We start from the raw sequence: 26,006 nt of genomic DNA, 5'->3' as shown, positions 1-26,006 counted from the left end.
GGGGCATTCTGTGTGGTAAACAACAAACTTTCCCTTTTTCAGGCAAGTCCCAAAATCAACAGTTAACCAAGAAAGACTGCAGGCCTGGCCGATGGGAAAGTCCCTTTCAGACCTTATCAATCTCTGTGTAGGGTATGACAGTGATTAATCAGTTGCAAATGGTTTTATATGGGCCATAATAGAACAGAGTCTGTCTAATCAGGTCACCTAGAAATGTATTAAAAAAAACTAGATAAGGACATTTACTGAAGTAAATGTGTTTGCTTGTAGTCTAGAAGTATTATTGTGAAGTAGTAGTAGTAGTAGTGTAGTGATGGCGGTAGTAATATCGTTTTTTTATAGGCAATGTGTTCTTTATAGGGAGCTATTTTGGGGTGGTTCATACTTTTAAACAAGATTGCATGGGTTTTCTCTTAATGCAACTCCGTGCAGTCAAGGCGATATCTGTTTCAGCTATATTCCAGGAGCCGCTTGTGGATTTGACAGCTCTAACACAGTTCCACCTCAGACACCGCCAAAACAACTGCTATGTGGATGTTGGCTGAAGAGGATCTGATTGAATAGAGCCCTAAGTCTCTAAGAGCTTGCACACCTGGATTGGGCAATATTTGCCCAATATTCTCTTCAGAAATCTTCAAGCTCTGTCAAAGTTTGGGGATCATGGCTCGACAACAATTTTCAAGGACATTTCAGTCAAAACTAACGTGACCAGTCAGGAACTTTGTAGATTATTGTATTTCTGAAACGTGCATTCCTCTCCCAGTGTCTGTGGTTAAGCAGACTGAAGCAGGTTTTCCTTTAGGATTTTGCCTGTGCTTAGCTCCATCCTGTAATCTTTTTATCCCGAAAACTCCCCATCTTGCCAAGGTCAAGGATACACATACCATGATGCGCACCACCACCATGCTTGAAAATAAGGAGGCAGTACTCAGTGATATGTTGTTGGATTTGTCCCAAACACAATGCTTTGCATTTAAACCAAAAAGTCTATTCATTCAAGATGGTTTTTGCAGTATTACTTTAGTGCCTTGTTGCATACAAGATGCATGTTTTGGAAATTAGTATTTTCACTGTCATTTAGGTCATTATTGTAGAGTCACTACGACGTTGATCCATCCTCAGTTTTCTCCCATCACAGCCATTGAAGTCCGTAGCCATTTTAAAATCCCCAAATGGACTCGTGGTGACACCCCTGAGCAGTTCCTTCCTGTCCTGCAGCTCAGTTCAGAAAGACGACTATCTTTTATGTCTGGGTGTGTTATACATAATCCACAGCATAATTGTTAACTTTGTTTCCCATCTACCAATCACTGCCCTTCTTTATAAGCCTTTCAAAAAAGCTCCCTGGTCTTTGAGGAACAGTAGTCACTCAAATCATGTAAACCACTATTTCAGTCCATGTCATTATGTGATTTATTAAGCCAAATGCTTTTCCTTAACCTAATTAGGCTTGCCTAAAAGGCGTTATATTGACAACTATTTTTGTTCATTTGTCTGCATTTTTTGGGGATCCCAATTAAAAAATCTATTTCAATCCCGCTAACAAATGTGAAAAAAATCCAAGAGTGGTGAATACCCACTGTAAACATTACACTGAACAGTTGATGTGTCACGAGTCTTGTCCTGGAGGCAGACCTGGGCCATTTCCCTGAGGCCAGCTGCACAGTCCAAATTATAACAATTCATTAAGGAAAATTGCTTTTTTGTCTTAATTTAAAGGTTAAAGTATGGTGAAAGTGAAGTTTAAAAATCAGGTTTTATGCCTGTGTCCATCTGCAATGTGGACTCCAGTACAAGAATGACGAGAAAACACTACCTGCACTGTGAACCAAATCAACCAGGTTACCATCTACGTTGCAGAGAAATTAATATTTTGTCCGTAGTAAGATAAGCAGATAAGCCATCAATTGAATAGAGCAGTTATAGTGAATTCAACCCAGTGAGGCACTTTTACCACTCCTGTGCTAATAAAAATAATCCAACTGGCTAAATATGGCAATTGTATAACAACCAGTTTAAGACATCGTCAGTTTCCTAATTCGATTAGCACAGGAACATAGCATTGTGCATAAGAATTACAGAATATTAATCCACTGAAGAATAATGTTCTGACTTATAAAGCAAGGAAGAAAATCTAAGTGGTTTAATTTGGTCAACGTCATTATAGGTAAAGCCCTGGTTTAGACCCAACTACTAAAGGGCCACATTCAGGAGACAAATGTTAGATAGAGATGCCATTCAAACCGACACGATTCCTTTCCTCATGTCAGAAGACACTTTGTTATTCATGTATAGAACATACCATCTGAACTTTATGCATTACACCCTGTTGTAATGTGTCCCAGGCTTCATGGTTTTCAGGAACACTTGTTCCATTACAGACAAGCATATCGAAAACGATTTGGGGTTTCACCTTTGGTTCCAGTTTAAAAACAAGAGACAAATGAATGACAATAAGCAATGATTACCTTGAGTGCTTGATGTTTATTTTAAATTGCACTTGTAGAAGTGACCAGTAAGCAATTTAAAATCAAATTGCAAATCTACAAATTGCATTTGTAGCTGTGTCTCATGTATTAATGCAGACATCTTTAGTCACTCTGAACAGTGAGTGGAGTGCCTGTAGAGTTAGGAGTCTCCAATATCCAGGAACTACTTCTTGGGTAGTGCTATCCCTTGTACCAGGCACAGGACCCATCTTGCCTCTTGATACAGGCAAGGTTTTGGCCATTGTCGGTTCCCAAGTCTGTCCACAGGCATGCATCGGAGTGCTGATCGGACAGGGGAGGGAAGTGCAGGGATGATCTGTGGATCAGAGTAGAGAAAAGACCAAGATCATTGACTGACCATTACCCCAATACTCATGCATTTGCCAATGGACCAGAATAGTATACTCCCTTTAAAAATGTGCCATGTAAATATTTAACAAAACTGGTGTATAGTAACTACTATAATTCCCATCACACACCTTGCAATCGCAGCCACTTTTGTAGAGGCGAGTCAAGCTGTTCTTTTGTGCGCACTCAAGGCCTCCCAGGGCGGATTATAGTCACACAGTGTTATATGCATCCTTCCAGTCTCCAGCTTGCCTACAGACAGAGGAGATGTGAGAGTCCAATGTACCATGGGAAAACATGGTGTAGGTACTGTGCCCCTAGATGCTGATCTGGCTCGGTTTAGCAGTTGCTCCACTAATGGTTAGGATTGGGATACATCCCTGGGTGAAACTTACCCCTGGAGCATGAAGACACTGATGCAGCCCAGTACAGATTTATCATCATAAGTGTACACACTATTATTAACTAATGCATTAGTTGTATACATTTACAGTGCCTATAGAAGGTCTAAACCCCTTGAACTTGTCACATTTTGTTGTGTCTCAAGCATTTACACACAAGAATATAAAAACACAACATGTGATGTGTTGGTCCCATGTTTCATGAGCCAAAATAAAAGATGGCAGAAATGATCCAAACACAAAAAGCTTATTTACCTCAAATTGTGAACAAATTTGTTTACATCCATGTTAGTGAGCATTTCTCCTTTACCAAGATAATTCATCCACTTGACAGGTGTGGCATATCAAGAAACTGATCAAACAGAATAATCATTATCTAGGTGCACCTTGTGCTGGGGACAATAAAATGCACAGTTCTGTCACAACACAATGTCCACCAGAGCTGTTTCCAGAGAATTTAATGCTAATTTCTCTACCATAAGCCACCCCCATTTTAGAGAATTTAGCAGTACCTCCAAACCGACCTCAACAGCAGACCACGTGTATGGCTTTGAGGGCAAGCGGTTTGCTGTTGTAAACATTGTGGTCAGAGTGCCCCATGGAGGCGGTGAGGTTATGCTACGGACAATGAAAACTGCATTTATCAATGGCAATTAACGCACAGCGATACCTTTCACCCACCACCATCACCTCATGTTACAGCATGATAATGCACAGCCCCATGGTGCAAGGATCTTCACACAATTCCTGGAAGCTGATAATGTCCAGGTCTCCCATGGCCTGTATACTCAGACAAGACACCATTGAGCATGTTTGGGATGCTCTGGATCAACATGTTCCAGTTCCTGACAATATCCAGAAACTTCACAGCCATTGAAGAGGAATGAGACAACATTCAACAGTCTAAACTACTAAGCGAAGGAGATGTGTTGCGCTGCATGGGGAAAATGGTAGGAACACAAGAAACTGACGGCCCTACATTTTTGTAAAGGTACATTATCTGCGACCAACAGATGCATATCTTTATTCCCAGTCATGTGAAATCCTGAGATAAAGGCCTAATTAATATATTTATATCAACCGATTACCTTACTTTATGAAATGTAACAAAGTAAAATCTTTGGAATTGTTGGATTTATATTTTTGTTAAGTATATTTATGAAAAGCTGAGACTCACAAACATGTAACATGTTTTATTCTGAGACACTCACAAGCTAATCTAGAGTCATTTGAAGGTAACGGTCCTTCCAGAGAAGATATTATGTCCTGGATTTCCTATCTTTAGTAATGTAATACGCTTACAGTTTTTTTTACCAACAACAGTTGTCACTGATTAATTGGATATTAATTTCCCAACGAGCAAACAATTTCTGTACTTAGGCTTCATATAAATTCATTTTTATCAAGTTTTTCCTCTAATTAAATTATAATACAACTCATTAATGTAACTGTTGTCCACTTGTTTTGTGGTTTACTTGTAGCCCTGGTTGTCCTGGAAAGAAAAATGGTAAAACACTAAGGCAAAATGTCGGGCTGGACATGCAGATAAATGAAGAGCTGATCTTTGCTGGGGTCTATGGACTGAGGGTTAACCAGTGTGGCAAATTGAACTCTGGGTAACGTGTGGAAAACCGCACCTGTGAAGAGATACTCCTTGTTGATTTCTAGATCACGCGCACGAAGTGGTGCAGTGAAGAGTGTGGATAACCTGGTCACAACCTTTGAACACTAGCCAATCACAAGGAGAGAAAGGAAGATCTGTCAACCAGCTACATATTTAGTTTGGAACCTCACTACTGCAGCACTCAGGCACTGCAGTCTTTACCCTTTAATGTCAGCAGATCTGTAATGTGCAAGCAATCATATTTAACCAGATCTATTACAGATGAGCCCTGAATTATAAATAAACAAAGAACTCAAAATAAGAAACTCAGAAATGAGACCAGCTTTCTTTTATTTGTATGCATTTTCTTTCTAAAAGGCACCAAAATGTAAAATATTTTAACATAACTCCACAATCAGGTGCAAAAAATATAGACTAAAAGATAGTTACCTAACTCCATAAGGAAGGTCCAGTTACCACCCAGTCTCAGGGATGGCTAACTCTTATGTCTTAATAATGATGTGAAGGCAGTCAAAGTAAAAGGGCCAACCAACTATCTGGTAGAGAATGTAATGATGGCTTAATGAAGTAGAAGCTGAGTTCATATAGAGGACGTCACCATAGTCTAGGACCAGTAGGAAGACGACTGAATAATTACATTACTTAGAGGCATTTTTATAAAACACCCACTTAATAAAAAGGAGAATCATACCTTGATCTGTTGGATGTCATTCTTGATTCGTTAACAAACTTTCTTTCCAAACACCTCGCCCTGATCACTAGAAGAGGGAGACATGGTTTAACTAACTTATTGAAATCTATTCCGTATACTGGTCGTCACACTGATGGTTTAAGGGTGATATGGAGAGAGAACAGTGTAGAATGCTTCTTTTAACCTGTCTCCTCTCCTTAATCTACACTGATTGAAGAGGATTTAACAGGTGACATCAATAAGGGATCATAGTTTACAGCTGGCCAGTCCATGTCATGCAAAGAACAGGTATCCTTTAATTCGTTAACACATACATCTCAAAATTCATTTGTAGGCATGCCTTAAGAAAATATGTGTAACAGGGCTCTCCATCCTGTTCGGAGACTGCAGTCCTGTAGGTTCCCCAACCCTAAACTAGCGCACCTAATCTAATAATTAACTGGTTGAGAAACAGAATAATTCATTACAACTAGGGGTTGGCTTGAAAACTTACAGCGGGTAGCTCTCCAGGAACAGGGTTGGAGAGTCCTGGCTGTAAACCATCTTACTGTCGCCTAATTAATTATGTAAAAACTGTGAGAAGACGTAAAATAGGCTTAATGATCATGTCCTAATCATTTATACTACGACCACAGACAATACATTAAATGTGTTTCATGTTGCGTATTGATTGCCCTCAACGTGAAGAACCGCTGAAAAGTAAAGTATTGCCAAATTCGCTTACCGATTCTGCATCGCAAAAAGCCCGTTGAGGGTGCTGAGGTCTGCATGTGCAAGCCTCGCGATGTCTTCGACCCGCCAAAGGAACAGAACGAGCAGAGTAATGAAACAACTGCTTACATACCGAGTCATTTGGAATCGAAATTACGGGTTGCCAAATATCACAAAAGGATTTGACTAATGAAACGGAGGCGTAACTACACTAGAACCTATTTCCCTTCGAGACTGTTCCCAGACCGATGGATACCTCTTCGAAATAATTTTTCCCCTCAATGTAATCATCCGATTTTTATTACAGGCTGTGAGCTCCTCCCCCAGTCAGAACTTGAGCATTCTATTAATCCAGAACAGCAACCATTCAATTTAAAAAAATCCTCCGCCTAATGGGACAACCACAGACAGGCTCAACATGCCCGGCTGCCATAAATGCCATAAATTGGGATGAAACTGAAACTCTTTCTCCGAGCGATCTAATGCACTGCATCTCAGGGCTAGAGGCGTCACTACAGACCTGTGATTGAGAGTCCCATAGGGCGGCGAACAATTGGCCCAGCGTCCGGATTTGGAAGGGTATGCCGTCATTGTAAATAAGAATGACTACTAGTTAAATAAAGGTTCAATAAAATGGTCTAAGCCTACTGGATTCCTTCAAGTTTTGTGTTTCAGTTTTAAAAAAAAATTAATCAAGCACCTGGAAGTTCACTTGCCCCTGTCATCCCATATATGAGATGAAAATGGCAGATTGTTGTTTGATAAAGCGCCTAAATTGTGCGTACAGTAACACGCTATACATGACATAAGAGCTCAGGTTCTCCAGTTCACAGCACTGGTTTTGACGACAGCCGTTATAAACTTGAGCACCACAAGAACAAGTAACACCTTCCCTCCGCTTTTGGTACTTTTGCACATTTGTTGTTGTCTGAGTGAGGGAAATGCGTTAAATTGAGAGGAGTCGATGTGTTATGAAAGATACGACATTAAGGATTATAATAAATACCACTTTGATGTCATACAAGCAAACCAACAACATTTCTATATTTAAAAAATGACATGTAATTTACAGTATCAATGTTTATGATCTCTATTTTTTATCCACAGTTACAAGGATGACATACGTTTAGCCTGGTTGTCCTACACAATGAGCCTATCTGCATCATATTGTGAAGAAAAATAGCAACAGAACATACTTTTGAATGCACTCATGCCCTTCTATGCGCACCAAAAATAACAATCTGTTTGTGTGAAGTGCGTTTGAAAGCCTCCAGCTAGCACATTTGGTTCTGGGAACAAGCCATCAGCTTCCTGACTGGTAAAAACGTATTGTTTTTTAAACATCCTGAGAGCTGAAGTGTGAACTTCACCTGTTCCTGGGAACTATTATTTTTAGGTTGCAGGGAGGGTTCTGAGAAGTTTTACTATGGTTCCCTGAAAGTTTTCCTGGGAAGTTTTATTAATGTTCTGAAAACAGAAATGATAGGTTATTTGAAGATAATTCAATAACATTCTGAGAACATGTTTCAAATAAGACTTTTAATAATACTGCTAGCTTAGTTTGGGTTGACTGTTTCAACTCTAAGCACAGATAGGACACATGGAAATTAATTGCTTAGGCATTCATTTTGTTGTGGGAATTTCTGTTCTCTATCCAAGAATTAGTCCACTGGCCACCAGGTTGGAGCTAGCATGCTAAGTCATACAAAGCTGTAATATGAGTCTATTCAAACACACCCATTTCAAAGGAAACAAGCACTCATTTAGTGTGGACATTAGTAAGTTCAGTAGTAAAAATGTGCTTAACAAGTCACAATAAGTTGCATGACTCACTTTGTGTGCAATAATAGTGTTACATGATTTGTTGAATGACTACCTCATCGCTGTACCCCTCACATGCAATTATCTGCAAGGTCCCACAGTCAAACAGGTGAATTTAAGACAGATTCAACCACAAGACCAGGGAGGTATTCCAATGGATTCAAGAAGGGCACCTATTGGTAGATGTGAAAAAAGCAGACATGTAATTCCCTTTTAGCATGGTGAGTTATTAAAATACTTTGGGTGGTGTATCAATACACCCAGTCACTACAAAGATACAGGCGTACCGCTCAGGGATTTTCACTATATTAGGCAGTGGTGACTTTTAAACAGTAACAGAGTTTAATGGCTGTGATAAGAGAAACTGAGGATGGGTACAACATTGTATTACTCCACAATATCTAACCTAATTGACAGAGTGAAAAGAAGGAAGCCTGTACAGAATCTAAAATATTCCAAAACATGCATCCTGTTTGCAATAAGGAACTAAAGTAATTCTGCTAAAAATTTGTCAAAGCAATTCACTTTTTTGTTCTGAATACAAAGTGTTATGTTGTGGGGCAAATCCAATACAACACATTACTGAGTACCACTCTACATATCTTCAAGCATAATGGTGGTGCATTATGTTATGGGTATGCTTGTATCGTTAAGGACTGATGGATAAAAAAAAAGAACCAAATTTAGCTAAGGCACAGCTTTCCACCGACACAGGGAGATGAATTTTACTTTCAGCAGGAAAGTAGCCTAAAACAAGGCCAAATCACACTGGATTTCTTACCAAGAAGACAGTGTTCCGATGGCCGAGTTACAGCTATGACTTAAATCTGCTAGAAAATCTATTGACAAAACTTGAAAATGGTCTAGCAAGATCAACAACAAATTTGACAGAGCTTTAAGTTTGAAAAGAATAATAGGTAAATGATGTACAATCCAGGTTGGGAAAGCTCCTAGAGACTTACCAGAGATACTCACAGCTGTAATCGCTGCCAAAGTTGCTTCTACAAAGTATTGACTCAGGGGTGTGAATACTTATGTAAATGAGATATTTTGTATTTCCATTTCAAATATTTCTAAAAACGTGTTTCACTCTGGGTACTGTGTGTAGATGGGTGAAGAAAAAACATAAATGTAATACATTTGAATTTAAGACTGTAACACAACAAAATGTGGAAAAAATCAAGTGGTATGAATAACAGGGATGGAATTGAAGATTTTGGACACAGGCCATTTCTCTCCATGAGCCTCATGATGCCACACTGCATAAAGCAAGCTTGGTCCTGTTAGTTGTATTGTCTATCACAGTTGGCCTCTGTGTCTGTGTAAGGGAAACTCCCCTGTTATTCCAGTTTTAAAATATTAATCATATGAGAAAGGTTGCTGCAGTTTGAAGGGTTTTTCATCCTCCCTATAGGGCCAGGAGTTTTTCCAGGAGTTTAAATCTACGTGACCTGATTAGAAAAAGTCACCATAGCCCATATAAACCATTCTGCAACTGATTCATCACTATGTCATACCCTACACAGAGAGATTGACTTTAAGGTCTTGAAAGGCACTTTCCCATCAGCCAAATCAGCAGATATGTTATGGTTGCTTACCCGATAGTTGTTTACATGCAAAAATGGCCAAAAACTAGTCAGCCCCTAATTTCAACAACAGGTAGAGAGCAGGAAAAATTCTGTTTTTCCTGGCTGCTACATTCAGCACATACTCCAAACTTTTAGCAGAGCGATGATTTTCAAATGCAGCTCACGTCTGAACAGAGCATATACCACTATGACCAGTATCACATGGTGAAAACCCCAAAAACCCGCGGGGCCTTTCCAATTCATCTTTCAATGGACAGTTGTTACGTTCCCCGTCCTTGTGTTGGTGGTTTTGTTCTGTATTGGTTATGGATGTGTTTCAATGAAAATGGCTTCCTATTCCCCAAGCAGACTTGGATTGGTTCGGCCCATTGCTATTGGAGCTGACCCCGCCCTCTCTTCGTCAGAAACAGCTGTCTTCAATTACCAAACTCCTTCTGAAGCTATTTTAAGCCAGTGTTTTGTTGCTCAGAAGAGAGCTGAGGGTTATATACAAGAGAGCTGGATATGTTCTATGTTAGTTTGTTTGCTCAAGTGAGAGAGTGTCTTAATGTTCAAGAAGTATGGTTTCTCCGGCGTTTTTTTGTGAAGTATTTTGTAGCGGTGCTGCGGAAGGTATGTTGTCCAAATGACTGTTGATTTATTTTACTTGTTGAATTTGTTTTCAGGGGGGGAAGGGAAGGCATCTAGGGAGTACTTAGGCAAGAGGGCCTGCCGGCCATACAAACCCTGAGGTATTTACTTCTATAAACACTAGGTAAGCCTGGGTGGACCACGCTCCTGTTATTTTGGCTAGGCGCACCAGGTTGTGCTAAGTAGCGGTTGGTAGGCAGGTAAGGGTAGGAGGGGCTTTAATATTATAATTTCTTCCGGCTTCTGTTCAGGCCCCTTTATCCAAAATTTACCGTGTGACTGAATTAATATTCCCTGTAAGGACCAATCTTCTTGCCTTTGTCATCCTTATTTGACCCTACAGTCCCACTCTTTCGCGCCACAGGGAGTTATTTGTAAGCAGGGGTGTTGCGTTCCCCATTCGAGAGGCGTACGTTAACAAAAAGTTAACGTGGCGTGAGAAGCAGTGGCCAGGGACAAATTGGTGATGCAAGCATGGGGAGGGAGCTGAACAGGGCGGACTGAAGTTGGTCAAAGCTGATCATCAAGCAAATATTTGGTGATATTGCTTGCGATAACCAATCGATAACCTCACCAGAGCTTCCAACCCCTACTTGATTGGTTGACAATGGCTGATACCAAACACTACTAGCATGCTTGTTAGTACCCACATGAGGGCAACCTAGCATGGCTAGGTGAGTTACTGCTATAAAGTGTATCTCGGCTGAGTAACAAGGATAAAGTGGCTCGCGCCTCTGCTCGCCCTGACTGAGTGACACCTCCAGTGTAGCAGGTAAAAAATAATTGACAGCTCCTACTGAAATTCCTTAGTTTGGTTTGTATTCATTAAAAGAAATCCGTTGCCTAATGGGACAAAACACACAAGCCAGGTCTTAACTTTGCCCGGCTGCCATAAACTGTCAGTCTTTCACTTAAATAATGGGGGCTAACCAGAAATAAGCTAGGTTAGGCACTACGACCTCTACTGAATTCTTTAGTGTTGCTTTCAGTATTATTTTTTAACCTGGGTAACTTTAGAGAACAGGAGGGAAAAAAAACACTCTGGACCTGTGGTGCACCTCTTTGGACCAATCAGATTCACGGAAATCAGCTGGCACGTGTTGGTTGTGTACACCGTGTTGTAGCAAGCAACACCGTGAAAGTTACACTGATGACCACGCCCCTTGGAAATCTAATTTGACATAATACAAAAATTTCATCAATCTGTCTGTTCAAGCAGAGACCAGTTATTTTGCATGGTGTGTGGAAATTCAACACCAGGGACCACCTGATGTCAATATTTAAGTGATTACTCTTTTGTATGTCTGGAGAGGTTCACAAACTCAGTTCCAAGCTTTGAAAACTTTTGCCAAGGGTGTTCCCTTCATCCTTGTATACTGCCACACAAACAAGTCATACAATAATAATTTACATGATTCATGTTTACATTGGCTTCCTGCATGTGACTGAGTGATACCTTCACAAGCTTCTTCTCTCAAAGCTGAGACCTTGAAAGTGAGATACTCCTTTTTGTTTCCCAGAGCAATGTTCTGGCGTACTCCAAAAATTGGTCAGGAGAGGTCCCAGTCAATTCACGAACGCAAGATAGTGAGCGGAGATGCTGTGTACATTCAAGAGCCTATCTCTGCAGATAATAAAATGTTCCCTCACATCCCTTTCCTTTTATCACTTCTGTGCGTAACGTTCTTGTAACATTTTAGTAATCATTTAATTACCTTAAACTATCAAATTAGGTCCATCAAAATACTTCTATTAAAGTAAGCTAAATCAACACATAAAACCAAAGTCAATCAGCTACCACACATGCTTCCTTACACATATTAAATGATGGAAATACTATCATAATAAAAAGCTAATATCTACAAGCAAGGTTATACTTCTATCAACAGGAGTGAATCTATGAACCACACACATACACAAGGATCTGTAGACTCAGAGGTAAATACATCTGTCATACTGTTTAATCATTGTTTACATAGCTCTTACCACAATCGGTTTGTTATTGAAATTTTTCCTGTTATTAACTTTCTCTGGTCATCAACATAGTCAAAATATAAAACCTGTTTAACAAAAATCCACTTGGGCCTTCAAAAGATGGTGCCTGACTTATTTCTATTATTCGGTTACTTAAATACATTTTACTTGGATCTACTTCAGTTATTCAAACTATCGAAATGAGTAAAAAAATTAAATTGAAAGGGTCAAAAACATATCTTATTAAAGATTCATACCTCTGCCCCAAAATGCTCCACTGTGTCCCTTACACCCTGAGTTCCGTGAGATACCACTCACTTTCATTGGAGGCTTATCTACTGGTCCACAGGAGGCTTATCTTTAACCCAAACACCAGATGGCAGCCTTCATTTAATATCAGTCCCAAGGCTCAATCCCTCTGTTCATCATGTGGCCTTGTACTGAAACCTTAGACCTTCAAATTACTAAGATATTGCAATATTAGAGTGCTACCTGAAAGCCACTAATAACCACAACTGTCACACTCAGAAATATGGAACATCCAAACTGATAGACCACTGATAGACCCCCCCCCCCAAAAAAAAAATACATTCGGGCTGTCTCTCGGGCTTCCGTCGTGCCACGAACCCGGTGTTGTCATGTTGTTCCCTCGCTGCCTCCGCTGCTTCCATGAAAGGCTTCGTCTCCTGCCATAATTCGCTCCACGTCCAGGATGTCCTTTCCACTCCTGCTTTCCTCCTGGGCACGCTGCTTGGTCCGTTGTTGTTGATCTTCTGTTAGCGATCGTTATAAGGAGAGGACCAAGATGCAGCGTGGTATGTCCTTACTTTTTATTTGGAAGAGAAACTCAAAGGAAAAAAACAATAAAGGCGAAAAAAAAACTAAATGTGAAGCTCAAAGTAGTGCTCTCAGTCAACTATATCTAGACAAGATCCCACAAAGCACAATGAGGAAATGGCTGCCTAAATATGGACCCACAATCAGAGGACAACGATAAACAGCTACCTCTGATTGGAAACCATAACAGGCCAACATAGATCATTAGACACTTAGATAACCACCCTTGTCACTTTCATGCCCCAACCAACATAGAGAATAAACAGCTCTCTTGGTCAGGGCGTGACAATTGACTTTACTGAAATTCAGTAGACGTGTCCCTCAGAGGTTTGCCGGATCAGGATCTTCCCCCGGGCACCTTCACAGTAAAAGTCTGGTCTGGGCGGGTCCAGGTCTCTTTGGTCAGACAGGAATTTCCCTCACCTTTCACACGAATACGCCACCGTGTTCCTCACAGACCTTCACTTACGCCAAGATTTGTGGAGGAAATTGAAGGGACACCTGAAGTCATTTTAAATGAATCACTCTTTATTATCACAAGCCGGAGAGTGTACACAAACTCAATCCAAGCTTGATAGAAAACTAAGGCATTCCCTTTCAGTCCTTATAAATGCTACACAAAACATGTCATATAAGCCATGATTGACATTATTCATTATCTCTTATTAAAATTGGTTTCACTGCATACCTCACGATGATTCTTCTCTCAAAGCTCGACCTTGAAACCAAGATGCTCCTTTTTAGTTCCCGCATGCTTATAGGGAAGGCACTCGACATGTACGGCACTGAAACAAATTGAATGATGATTGGCTGAAATAAATGGATAATAAGAAGATGTGGGAGCTGTTTTGGTTGACCGTGCAGCTTATTACATTATCAATCAGTCTGGTGTTATAAAAAACATTGTGTTATGTCTTTACATTATCTGCCATATTCGTGGATTGAGAGTTACCTATCTAATAGAACACAGGCTGTTCTTTAATGGATGCCTCTCTAACATAAACCAGTAGAACTAAACCTCATCTAAAAACCCTGAACCTCATCTAAACCCTAGAACCTCATCTAAAACCCCCTAAACCTCATCTAAACCCTTACACCTCATCTAAAACCCTGAACCTCATCTAAAACCCTGAAACCTCATCTAAAACCCTGAACCTCATCTAAACCCTAGCCTTCATCTAACCTAAACCTCATCTAAAACCTGACTCATCTAAAACCCTAAAACCTCTCATCTAAAATCTGTCATGAATAATGTGGCAATGAGCAAGATTGAGAGTCTAAACTGCTTGGTGTAACCATAGATTGAAATCTGAAATGGTCAAAACATATTGATGCAAAGTAGCTAGATGGGAGAGGTCTGACTTGATAAAGGGGTGCTCTGCTTTCTTGATATCACATCAACAAACAAGTCCTACAGGCCCTAGTTTTATCACACCTGGACTACTGCCCAGTGATATGCTCAAGTTTACAAAGAAGGACATAGGCAAATTACAGTTGGCCCAGAACAGAGCAGTGTGGCTGGCCCTTAAATGTACACAGAGGGCTAATATCAATAACGGCTTGTCAATCTCTCCTGGCTCAAAGTAGAGGAGAGATTGACTGCATCACAACTTGTCTTTGTGAGAGGTATATGACGTGCTGTGAGGACACACATGCACACACACACTCTCTCTCTCACACACACACAGTAAGATTGTAGTATTGTACATTTATATTGTAATGTGTAATATTAGAGTAATAACGTAGTCATTTATTGTATGATTTCTATGTTATTTATGATGTAGGGTGTTGTTTGTTGTGATGTAATTGTTTTGTTCCTGTTTGGACCCCAGGAAGAGGAGCTGCTAAATACTCTAAATACTAAATACTTTTGCCGAGCGTGAGACACTCCTATTCATTTCAAGTCAAATCAAATGTTATTCGTCACATGAGCTGAATACAACGGGGATCAATTTTACCTGTGAAATGCTTGCTTACGAGCCCTTCCCAACAAAACAGAGTAAAACAATTATTATGAAAATAGTAACACAAAAGGAAAAAAATACACAAGAATGGAGCTATATACAGGGGTACTAACCAGATCAATGTACGAGTGAGGTATTTATGTACATACATGAAAGACAGGGTAATGTGAAGGCATCAGGATAGATAATAATAATAAGTCAAATAAAGAGCAGAGTAGCAGCAGCATATGATGAGTGAAAGTGTGTGTGTGTAGTGATTATGTTGTGGGTTTGTGTGAGAGTGTACGTTCAGTGTGCGTGTACAGTATGTACTGTGTATTTACTGTAGAGTCGTGTGGGTGTGCATATAGTCATGTAAGATAGGGTCAATGCATGTAGTCCGAGTCACCAATTAATTTACTATTTAGTAGTCTTATGCCTATGAAGCAGTTTTATGACTTGGGGTAGAAGCTGTCTCAGAGCCTGTTGGTCCAAGAGGCTGATGCGGGACTTTAAGGCTTACAGGTTAGAGTTGACCCAAGTGTTTTTTTCTACAGAAAACCACACAATTGTAAGGAATTCCAGTAGGCATAGCCTAAAAATGATCTTTCTGGTTTATACCCATTTTTAAGTGAACGATGGACAATTTATGGCATTTTGGGCTAGGCAAGTAGCCTGCTCTGTTGTTGTCCCATTAGGCAGGGAATTTTTAAAAGAAAACAACCAAACTGCAAAGAATTCCAGTAGGGGCGTCACAAAATACGTTTTTTTAAAGCTGCTGCTATTTTAGTCAGGGCAGCAGAGCTGAAGACACATTTATCCTATTACTTCGCCGAGATACACTATTTAGGGTAACTAACCAGCCTAACCACACCAGCTTCGCCTCATGTGGGTGATAACAAACTAGCAAGCATGCTAGGTAGTGCTACACATTGTAGAAAAATATTTTTCAGTTCTTTCTGTGTTTAGACGCATTTGCATTCTGTGTCAATTCCTTTTTCAGGCAAGTACCAAAATCACAGTTAACCAAGAAAGACTGCAGGCTTGGCCGATGGGAAAGTCCCTTTCAGACCTTTCAATCTCTGTGTAGGGTATGACAGTGATTAATCAGTTGCAAAACGGTTTATATGGGCCATAATGAGAACAGAGTCTGTCTAATCAGGTCACCTATGAAATGTATTAAAAAAACTAGATAAGGACATTTACTGAAGTAAATGTGGTTGCTTGTTAGTCTAGAAGTATTATTTGAGTTTATAAGTAGTAGTAGTAGTAGTATTGGTAGTGATCAGTAGTAATGGTAATATCTTTTTTAATAGGCAACGTGTTCTTTATAGTGAGCTATTTTGGGTGGTTCATACTTTTAAACAAGATTGCATGGGTTTTCTCTTAATGCAACTCTGTGCAGTCAACGGCAAATCTGTTTCAGCTATAATTCCAGGAGCCGCTTGTGGATTTGACAGCTCTAACACGTTCCACCTCAGACACGCCAAAACAACTGCTATGGATGTTGGCTGGAAGAGGATCTGTTGAATAGAGCCCTAAGTCTCTAAGAGCTTTGCACACCTGGTTGGGCAATATTTGCCCATATTCTTTTCAGAAATCTTCAAGCTCTGTCAAAGTGTTGGGATCATGCTCGACAGCAATTTTCAAGGACATTTCAGTCAAAACTAACGTGACCAGCCAGAACTTTGTAGATATTGTATTTCTGAAAGGTGCATTCCTCTCCCAGGTGTCTGGTGTAAGCAGACTGAAGCAGGTTTCCTTTAGGATTTTGCCTGTGCTTAGCTCCATCCTGTATCTTTTTATCCTGAAAAACTCCCCAGTCTTTGCCAAGGTCAAGGATACACATACCATGATGCAGCCACCCCATGCTTGAAAATAAGGAGGCAGTTACTCAGTGATATGTTGGATTTGTCCCAAACAAATGTTTGCATTTAAACAAAAAGTCATTCTTCAAGATGTTTTTGCAGTATTACTTTAGTGCCTTGTTGCATACAAGATGCATGTTTTGGAATAATTTATTTTTCACTGTCATTTAGGTATTTTGTAGAGTCACTACGATGTTGATCCATCCTCAGTTTTCTCCCATCACAGCCATTGAAGTCCGTAGCCATTTTAAAATCCCCAAATGCTCGTGGTGACACCCCTGAGAGTTTCCTTCCTGTCCTGCAGCTCAGTTCAGAAAGACGACTATCTTTTATGTCTGGGTGGTGTTATACATAATCCACAGCATAATTGTTAACTTTGTTCCCATCTACCAATCACTGACCTTTATAAGCCTTTCAAAAACTCCCTGGTCTTTGAGAAAACAGAGGAAGGGTAGTCACTCAAAAGTCATGTAAACCACTATTTCAGTCCATTCATTTATGTGATTTATTAAGCCAAATGCTTTTCCTTAACCTAATTTAGGTTGCCTAAAAGGCGTTAATACTGTACAACTATTTTTTGTATTTGTCTGCATTTTTTGGGATCCACATTTTTTTATCATTTCAATCCCCTAACAAAATGTGAAAAAATCCAAGGGTGGTGAATACCCCTGTTAACATTCACTGAACAGGTTGATGTTGTCAGAGTTTGTCCTGGAGGCAGACCTGGGCCATTTCCCCTGAGGCCAGCTGCACAGTCAAATATAACAATTATTAAGGAAAATTTGCTTTTTTTCTTAATTTAAGGTTAGCAGTATGGTGAAAGTGAAGTTTAAAATCAGATTTTATGCCTGTGTCCATCTGCAATGTGGACTCCAGTACAAGATTGACGAGAAACACTAACCTGCACGTGAACCAAACAACCAGGTTTACCATCTACTTGAGAGAAATTGAATATTTTTGTCCGTAGTAAGATAAGCAGATAAGCCATTCAATTGAATAAAGCAGTTATAGTGAATTCAACCCAGTGAGGCACTTTTACCACTCCTGTGCTAATAAATAATAATCCAACTGGCTTGAATATGGCAATTGTATAACAACCATTTGCAAGACATCGTAGTTTCCTAATTCGATTAGCACAGGAACATAGCATTGTGCATAAGAATTAACAGAATACATTTCAATGTTTGGGCTCTTGGAGGGTTGGAACCCCCCCTGCTGCCTATGCATCTCAATACTCTACACTGGGTATGGTAGTAGGTGCAGGCGCACCGGTTGTGTCAAGAACTGCAACACTCCTGGGTTTTTAATGCTCAACAGTTTCCCGTGTGATCAAGAATGGTCACCTCCCAAAAGAACCCAGTCAACTTGACACAACTGTGGGAAGCATTGGAGTCAACATGGGCCAGCATCCCTGTGGAATCGCTTTGACACCTTGGAGAGTCAAGCCCACATGAATTGAGGCTGTTCTGAGGGGGAAAAAGGGGGGTGCAAATCAAATTTAGGCAGGTTTCCTAATGTTTGGTATACTCAGTATATATTATATATATATATTATGGTGTCAATTGTTGCTTAGTTTCGTTGGACAATTTTGACTTAACATATAGCTGGCTATCTTTCATTTGGACAGATGTACAGTACCAGTCAAAAGTTGACACCTACTAATTCCAGGGTTTTTATTTTTACACTGTAGGATAATAGTGAAGACATCAAAACTATGAAATAGACATATGGAATCATGTAGTAACCAAAAAAAGCATTAAACAAATATATTTTATATTTGAGATCCTTCAAGTAGCCACCCTTTGCCTTGATGACAGCTTTGCACACTCTTGGCATTCTCTCAACCAGCTTCATGAGGTAGTCACCTGGAATGTATTTCAATTAACAGGTGTGCCTAAAAAGTTAATTTGTGGAATTTCTTTCCATCTTAATGTGTTTGAGCCAATCAGTGTGTTGTGACAAGGTAGGGGTGGTATACAGAAGATATCTATTTGGTTAAGACCAAGCCATATTATTGCAAGACAGCTCAAATAAGAGAAACATAGTCCTTACTTTTAGACATGGTCAGTAATCCAGAACATTTTATTTCACCAATATAGTCTAAACCAGTTTACTTTAAACTTTCCAAACCTACATATACAATTGATATTTGCATATTACCAATTGGTGCTGAAAGAGACATATGCATGTATTGGCTCGGGTGGCGCAGCGGTCTGAAGGCACTGCATCTGTGCTAGAGGCAACACTACAGACCCTGGTTCGATTCCAGGCTGATTCACAACCGGCCGTGATTGGGTGGCGCACAATTGGCCCAGCATTGTCCGGTTAGGCAGTCATTGTAATTAGAATTTGTTCTTAACTGGCTCACCTAGTTAAATACATTACATAGCTTTCAAAAATATTCTGAACGGTTATCCATATAGTCTACCCACTCGGCCAGATGTCAGTTCAACGTCTAGATACAAATAAAGGATTTAGGTAAAGATTTAACTTCAAATCCAAAATTATTTTACTTTAAGCAAAAGTGTTAAATGAAACATTGCCCAGTGGGTAGTGAGTCCGAGAAATTCAATATTGAACAATTTAAAGTGACGACTTAAGATAAATGTTCTGAAAACTCAGACAATCTTTTGGTCAGCAAGTATGAGTGTTCTCAGCAATTTCATTAAAATGCATTCAACGTGCAGAAGGGACCACACCTGCATTCCTTGTCAAGGAAGACTATGTATATAACATTCATTCTACAATATTGGCCCAGCTGAACATGCCCAGGCTTTAGGATGGTATTTCAGGAAAAATGTTCTAGTCAGAAACACAACACTGAGAATCACACTTGATTTTCAATAACACTTTGGTTCCAGTTTAAAAACAGATGAATGGCACAAGAAATGAATACTTGGAGCGCTATATTTGAGGAGTAGTTTATTTTTATTGCACAAGAAGTGACCAGCTTTAAATTGCAGGCATATTTAGCCACTGAGCAGTGAGTGGAAGGCCTGTAGAGTTTAGGGGTCTCAATATCCAGGAACTACTTCTTGGATGGAGCCATCCCCTGACCAGGCACAGGACCCATCACGCCTCTTGAGACAGGCAGAGTACTTGGCCTGGGGTCCGCTTTGGCCATCGGCCAACAACCAGTCTGTCCAAAGGCACTCATCTGGGGCGCTGACGGGACAGGGGAGGGAAGAGCAGCGGATGATCTGTAGATCAGAGCAGGGAGAGAGAAAGATCCAGATCACTGACTGATCATTACCCCAATACTCTAGCTCTTGTGTTTAGCCAATGTGACAAAGTAAACATTTAACAAAAGTGGTGTAAAGTAATTTGACTATAATTCCTGTCACACACCGTGCAATCGCAGCCGCTTTGGTAGCGTTGAGTCAAGCTCTTCTTTTGTGTGCCATTCAAGTCCTCCCATACTGAATAAAGTCACACATGACTAAATGCATCCTGCCATCATATTCAGCCTGCCTGGAGACAGAGAGAAGACAGTGAGTCAACAACCTGTGGGGTAAAGTTAACCCCAGATGCTGATCTTATCCATTTCCTCTTTTTCCCCCCACAAATGGTTAAGATAGAAATGGGGAGGGGAAACAGATCCTAGATCTGTCCCTGGGGGTAACTTTACCCTGGAGCAGGAAGACATACCGATGCAGCCTGGAACACTAGAATTATCATAATAAATAGTGATGCATTAGTTGTAAACATTTAAAGCATTAAACATTTAAATTCATAACATTAGTACTATTAAGTGTAACTTGAAGAGCCAGGCTGTATCACATCCGGACGTGATTGGGAGTCCCATAGGCGGCGCACAGTTGGCCCAGCGTCGTCAGGGTTTGGCCGTCATGCAAACAGAATTTGTTTAACTGACTTACCAAGTTAAATAAAGGTTAAAAAAAAAGTAAAGACTTGATTTCTTGTACAAGATGAAGTCAATAGTTTAGAACAGCCATGATGCTGCAAGCACAGGTTGAGCAGTGTAACCGGGCTAGCAATGAACTTGGGTGACGTAGTGAGAACCGCACCCGTGAAGAGATAAGCCTTGTTGATTTCCAGGGTCACACCACATGGGCTGAAGTGAAGACGGCGTGGATAACCCGTCAGGACCTTTGAACATCTAGCCAATCACAAGGAGAGAACAAAGGATTGTCAAACATCTACATATACAGTTTTGAACCTAACCGACTGCAGCGCTCAGGCACTGGCATCTTCCTAATTCCTTCCCTATTCCCTCAGCCTGATGTTTGCAGATCAAAAAATATTGCTTCATCTAACCTTCATTTTATCAGGGTTTTTTTTTTTATGTAATTTTCTTTTTTAAGATCCCCGGAATTTCAGAAACACACACAATGTAAGCAGAACAGTCAAAATCAATTCTGAGTCGCCCTAAAGGCAACTAAACGTCACATTTAGAACATTTTGAAGATTATTCCACAAATTAAGTAAAATATTTCAGGCAGATTCATCCAACTCGGTAAAGACCAATGGAATATCCAGAGTTAAACATCCCTGATCTGAGACAGGCTGTAACTATAATGTCTAAAGGTGGGTAATAATGTTAGGTACAGTGAGAGTTTTAGTGAAAGGGCTTTATAAATAAAAATCTGGCAATTTATCCACCAACGTGACAAAGCCAACTTCCTGGTAGAGAATACAGTGATGAGTACCAAACCCCCATCACCAGTAACAATGTTCACTTCCTGGTAGAGAATACAGTGATGAGTACCAAACCCCCATCACCAGTAATTAAGTGCATTATGATGAACTGCATTTTAAAGCTTTGATGAAATGGCAGCTGCAGTCATATAGATGATGTCACCATAGTCTAGGACTGGTAGGAACGTCAACTGAATAATGTGCTTTCCAGCAAGAGGCATGAGACATTTCTACAGAAGCTCCTTTTCATATGGTGGGAGCTCCACAACTACACTGTTTAAGCCAACACAGATCTGCAAACACTGAAGGGATGGAGCCCAGGGGAAAGGAGAGAACTGGGACCAGCTGTCAGACTGGGGTTCAGGGGGCTTCAATGTTCAGTGCAGGAAGGAACAACCACTTCATAAAAAGGCTGATCATACCTTGATCTGTTGGACGTCATACTTGGTGTTACCAGACACAACTTCCACTCCAACCACCTTTGCCCTGATCACTGGAAGAGAGAAACGTGGTTTAACTGACATCTATTTTCCTTTTAAATGGTCAGTTAGACACTGACAATTTAAGGGTGTTATGAGATCTAAGAGAATGAAGAATGCGACACAGACCCAAGATATTACAGTCTTAAAAATGTTTGTGCATAAGTTCACACTGTTTGGGCTAAACAGACGAGTCCAATTTCCCTCCAGGTCCTAGATTCCTAGCTCTGGTCTTCTGCTTTTAATTCAACACGCCTGGTTTAACTATGCTGCCCTGTGTCCTTTAGGAAATCATGTCTGGAGGGTGAAAATCCCAAAACATTCTCTTTTACTCAGAGTGTTATTATATCACCTCCCCTGTCTGATATCTTAACTTTTCTATGCCACAAAATCTAAAAGCTAGAAATGTCATGCTTTGGTCATTAAATGTATGCGACTGGATAATCCCTGCGTTTCTCCTGATTGAACTTTTATGTTCACTAATTTCTCTGTTTGAGAGAACGAGAGGTTTTACCGCATAGCAGAGCCCACATGGGCATTTAATAATGTAAATAAACATGGTGGTGGAACACGTAATAATGTCATTTATTTGAACCGTTTTCCTGTGTGTGGGTGCAGAAATATTCAACTTCATCATATTGTTGCACTGGTGCGCATCTCTGCTTTATAGCTACCATTTGGAAGAGGGCGTAAAAGAGCCTGGCTGATTTTCTTTTGTGGCAGGGTTGGCATGAACCAATTTATAGCGTAAATTGCGACTCTCCTATACACAATTAAGTGGTGGATTTTTAAATTCAGCCGGAAAACCTGGTCCGATGATAAAATATGCCAGTGTTTTTTGATCACATCTCCCACTTTTCGCGAGTTCAAAGTATATGTGGTTGTGAACATTACGGAGTGTACTTTAGCTTTAGCGGGTTTTTTTGTAGCAGTTCATCTCGTGCCTCTTCTTAGAAACCAATGCGCATCTCCGCTGCTTTTCTAGATAATGCTCTGTGGAGGGCATTACGGTGCAGTCTGAAATACTGGCTTCTAGGAAGTCCTATTTTTAATGGCTCAGGATGGAAGCTGTCCCCTGTATATAGTATTTCTGTCCGTTTCTTTTCTATACAGAGTTGTAAACAGGGTTCCATTTGATTTCTCAATCCACACTCGAGGTAACGAACACGTTGGGTGTCACATTCAATAGTGAATTTGAGATTGGGGTCAATGTCATTGAGTAGTCATAAAAATGACAGCTCTTTTTCCGTTCCTTCCCATATGCAAAAAATGTCGTAAATATCGATACCACTTCAGGACTTTATTCAAAAATTGATTTTCGTTTTCATTATTAACAAAACGTATTAATTTTAACATAAAAAGACCCACATAGAGGTTAGCATAGCTTGGAGCGAATGTGGAGCCCATCGATGTTCCATTCGTTTGGAGGTAGTATTCATCATCAACCTCACTCATAAAATAACAAATGTGAAAAGTAGCCCACTTAGCGGGGGTGGGGCATCTCTTGTTGTACACGGTGCTCAGGAGCATGCTAGTTTTCTGTTTCTACCTGATAATGAATTGCATCCACCTGGTGTCCCTGTCAAAATCAGTCCTGATTAAAGAGGAAGAATTAAAAAATGCAGTGGCACTGGATTCACGTCGAGTCCAGAGTTGAGTTTGAGGGCCTAGGGAAAGTGAACTGACCTGAGCAGTCGGGCATTGAGCCTGCTTTAAAGTTCCCCAGGTGTTTAAAAAAAAAGGAATTAAAATAGGCATATCCTAAAACGGATATTTCTGGTTCATCACCATTGTTTAGGCGAAAGACAGACAATTTATGGAATTTATGGCACCCGGGCAGTTGAGCCTGCTCTGTGGTGTCCTTAACAGGGTCTTTTTTTCAATGCAGTTGCTGTTCTGGATTAATAGAAGCTCAGCTACCATGGCTGGTTCTGACTGGGGAGGAGCTCACAGCCGCAATAAAACGGCTGATTAACATGCGAAGGGGAAAACAGATTTCTAGGTGTTGTCTGTCTGGGAACATCTTTGAATGTTCTAGTGTAGTTTACAATACACTGTTCTTTAGCTTCTGGATAAACATTTTATCTTACGCTATAGATATTTTTTCCAAAATGACTTGGTCTGTAAAGCAGTTGTTTCATCACTCTGGTCGTTTTGTTCCTTTGGCGGATCGAAGACATTGCAGAAGCTTGCAAATGCGCTCCTGTGCATCTTCAACAGGCTTTTTGCAGCGCAGACGTCGGTAAGGCAACTTTGGCAATATTTCTGACTTCTCAGGTTCTCAACTCCGGTCCTCGAGTTACTCCAACTCACAATTTTTATTGTAACCCTGGAAAAACAACACCTGATTCAACTAATCATCAGGCCCTCAATGAGTTGAATCAGGTGTTTTTGTCCGGGGACACAACAGAATGTGCTGTTGTGTGTACTCGACGGCTGGAGTTGGCAACCACTGGGCTGCTACACTGTATCAATGCGCAACATGCAAACATTTGAAGAATCCTGTGGTCGTTCATATTAATAACCATGACATAAACATGATCATTGTATTTACATAAGTAGGCAACAGTAAGATGGGCTACAGCCAGGACTCTCCACCCTGTTCCGGAGAGCTGCATCCTGAAGGTTTTGTCCAACCCTAATCTGCACACCTGATTCTAATAATTAGCTGGTTGATAACTGAATCAGGTTCGTTACAACGGGTTTGGATTGAAACTCAGGAGGTAGCTCTCCAGGAACAGGGTTGGAGATCCCTGGCTGAGACTCTGCTACACCAAGTGTTATTTGCCTCTAGGCCTACACATAATGCTACAGTGTTGTATATAGACCAAAATTAAGTTAATGTTATCTTCCTACATTTAACCCAAGGCACTCAGTTGTAGTGTAGACTTTGTAGTGTATACTATTATTTATATCAAATAGTGGTAGGCTACAGATGCCATATCTTAATTTGAGCCAGTTTCACACATCAGGAAAATAATCCTGGAGCAATGTGTATTGTTATGCGCGTATAATGAATGGATTTGTTGTTGTAGGGTTTGATATATTTTCATTGGGGGAAATCAAGTCTGGCATTTAAGTGGAAATGAATAACTTTAGTTGGCTTTTAAACCTTGATTACACTACAAGTTTGCAGTTCCTGCAACGGGATGATTAAATTAAGATTTGGCAACTGTATATCACTATTTGGACAGTTTAATTTCTTTATGTGCTCCTTAAAAGGAATGTTCTCAACCTGATTGTACTTGAATTAAGGAAACACATGTTCTGCACAACCGTGGGCTGTGGCGCCATCTTGAGGTCTGAAACATCTGCCACATGTTGAGTAATGTCCCATAGCTGGTACAGCTCTTAGTAAAAACCTTTTTACTGTAGTTTCATTAGTTCAGGATGGCTGCAAAACAAACTGTAATTCCAGTGATAAGCAACAGTACATCTATGTGGTGTCTGGTCCTAATGATGAGACAGCTGTGGAATAGAGGGAACTTAACATTACAGGAGTAGTTCATCGGTTTGGCAAGGATGATCTCGAATATCTTCTGAATCAGACTGAAGTGAATAGGTTGTTGCTGTCAGCACCTTCTACCCAGACAGGTGGGCAGAGGAGGAGCATGTGTCATAAGGTCTGTGTGCCTGTGAGTGCCCTCAGCAGGCCAGGAATATTCCCCTCTGATTACAGCTGATGGGAGCTCATTGCCTCAGTCTTCCTACAGCACCTGGTTGGCACCTGAACATCTGCAGACCAGGCAGGGCAGCATAGTTAAACCAGGCGTGTTGAATTAAAGACAGGGCAGCATAGTTAAACCAGGCGTGTTGAATTAAAGACAGGGCAGCATAGTTAAACCAGGCGTGTTGAATTAAAGACAGGGCAGCATAGTTAACCAGGCGTGTTGAATTAAAAGACAGGGCAGCATAGTTAAACCAGGCGTGTTGAATTAAAAT

The 26,006-nt window shown here is 40.4% G+C and overlaps 1 long non-coding RNA gene and 1 pseudogene across 1 annotated transcript in view; one reads left to right on the top strand and one right to left on the bottom strand.

Annotated features, from left to right (window-relative positions):
• Positions 1-19,738: 19,738 nt before the first annotated feature.
• Positions 19,739-26,006, bottom strand: part of LOC112072379 (metalloproteinase inhibitor 2-like) — an 11,541-nt pseudogene continuing 5,273 nt past the window's right edge.
• Positions 24,067-26,006, top strand: part of LOC112072380 (uncharacterized) — an 8,361-nt gene continuing 6,421 nt past the window's right edge. Inside the window, exon 1 of the long non-coding RNA XR_002894302.2 lies at positions 24,067-24,306. This is a non-coding gene — a long non-coding RNA (uncharacterized lncRNA). The remainder of the gene's footprint in view (positions 24,307-26,006) is intronic.

The sequence above is a fragment of the Salvelinus sp. IW2-2015 genome, unplaced genomic scaffold, assembly GCF_002910315.2.
Source record: "Salvelinus sp. IW2-2015 unplaced genomic scaffold, ASM291031v2 Un_scaffold1909, whole genome shotgun sequence".
Taxonomy (NCBI): Eukaryota; Metazoa; Chordata; class Actinopteri; order Salmoniformes; family Salmonidae; genus Salvelinus; species Salvelinus sp. IW2-2015.
Note: the sequence above shows the minus strand (reverse complement) of the source record. Positions and strands in the feature narration are given on the sequence as shown.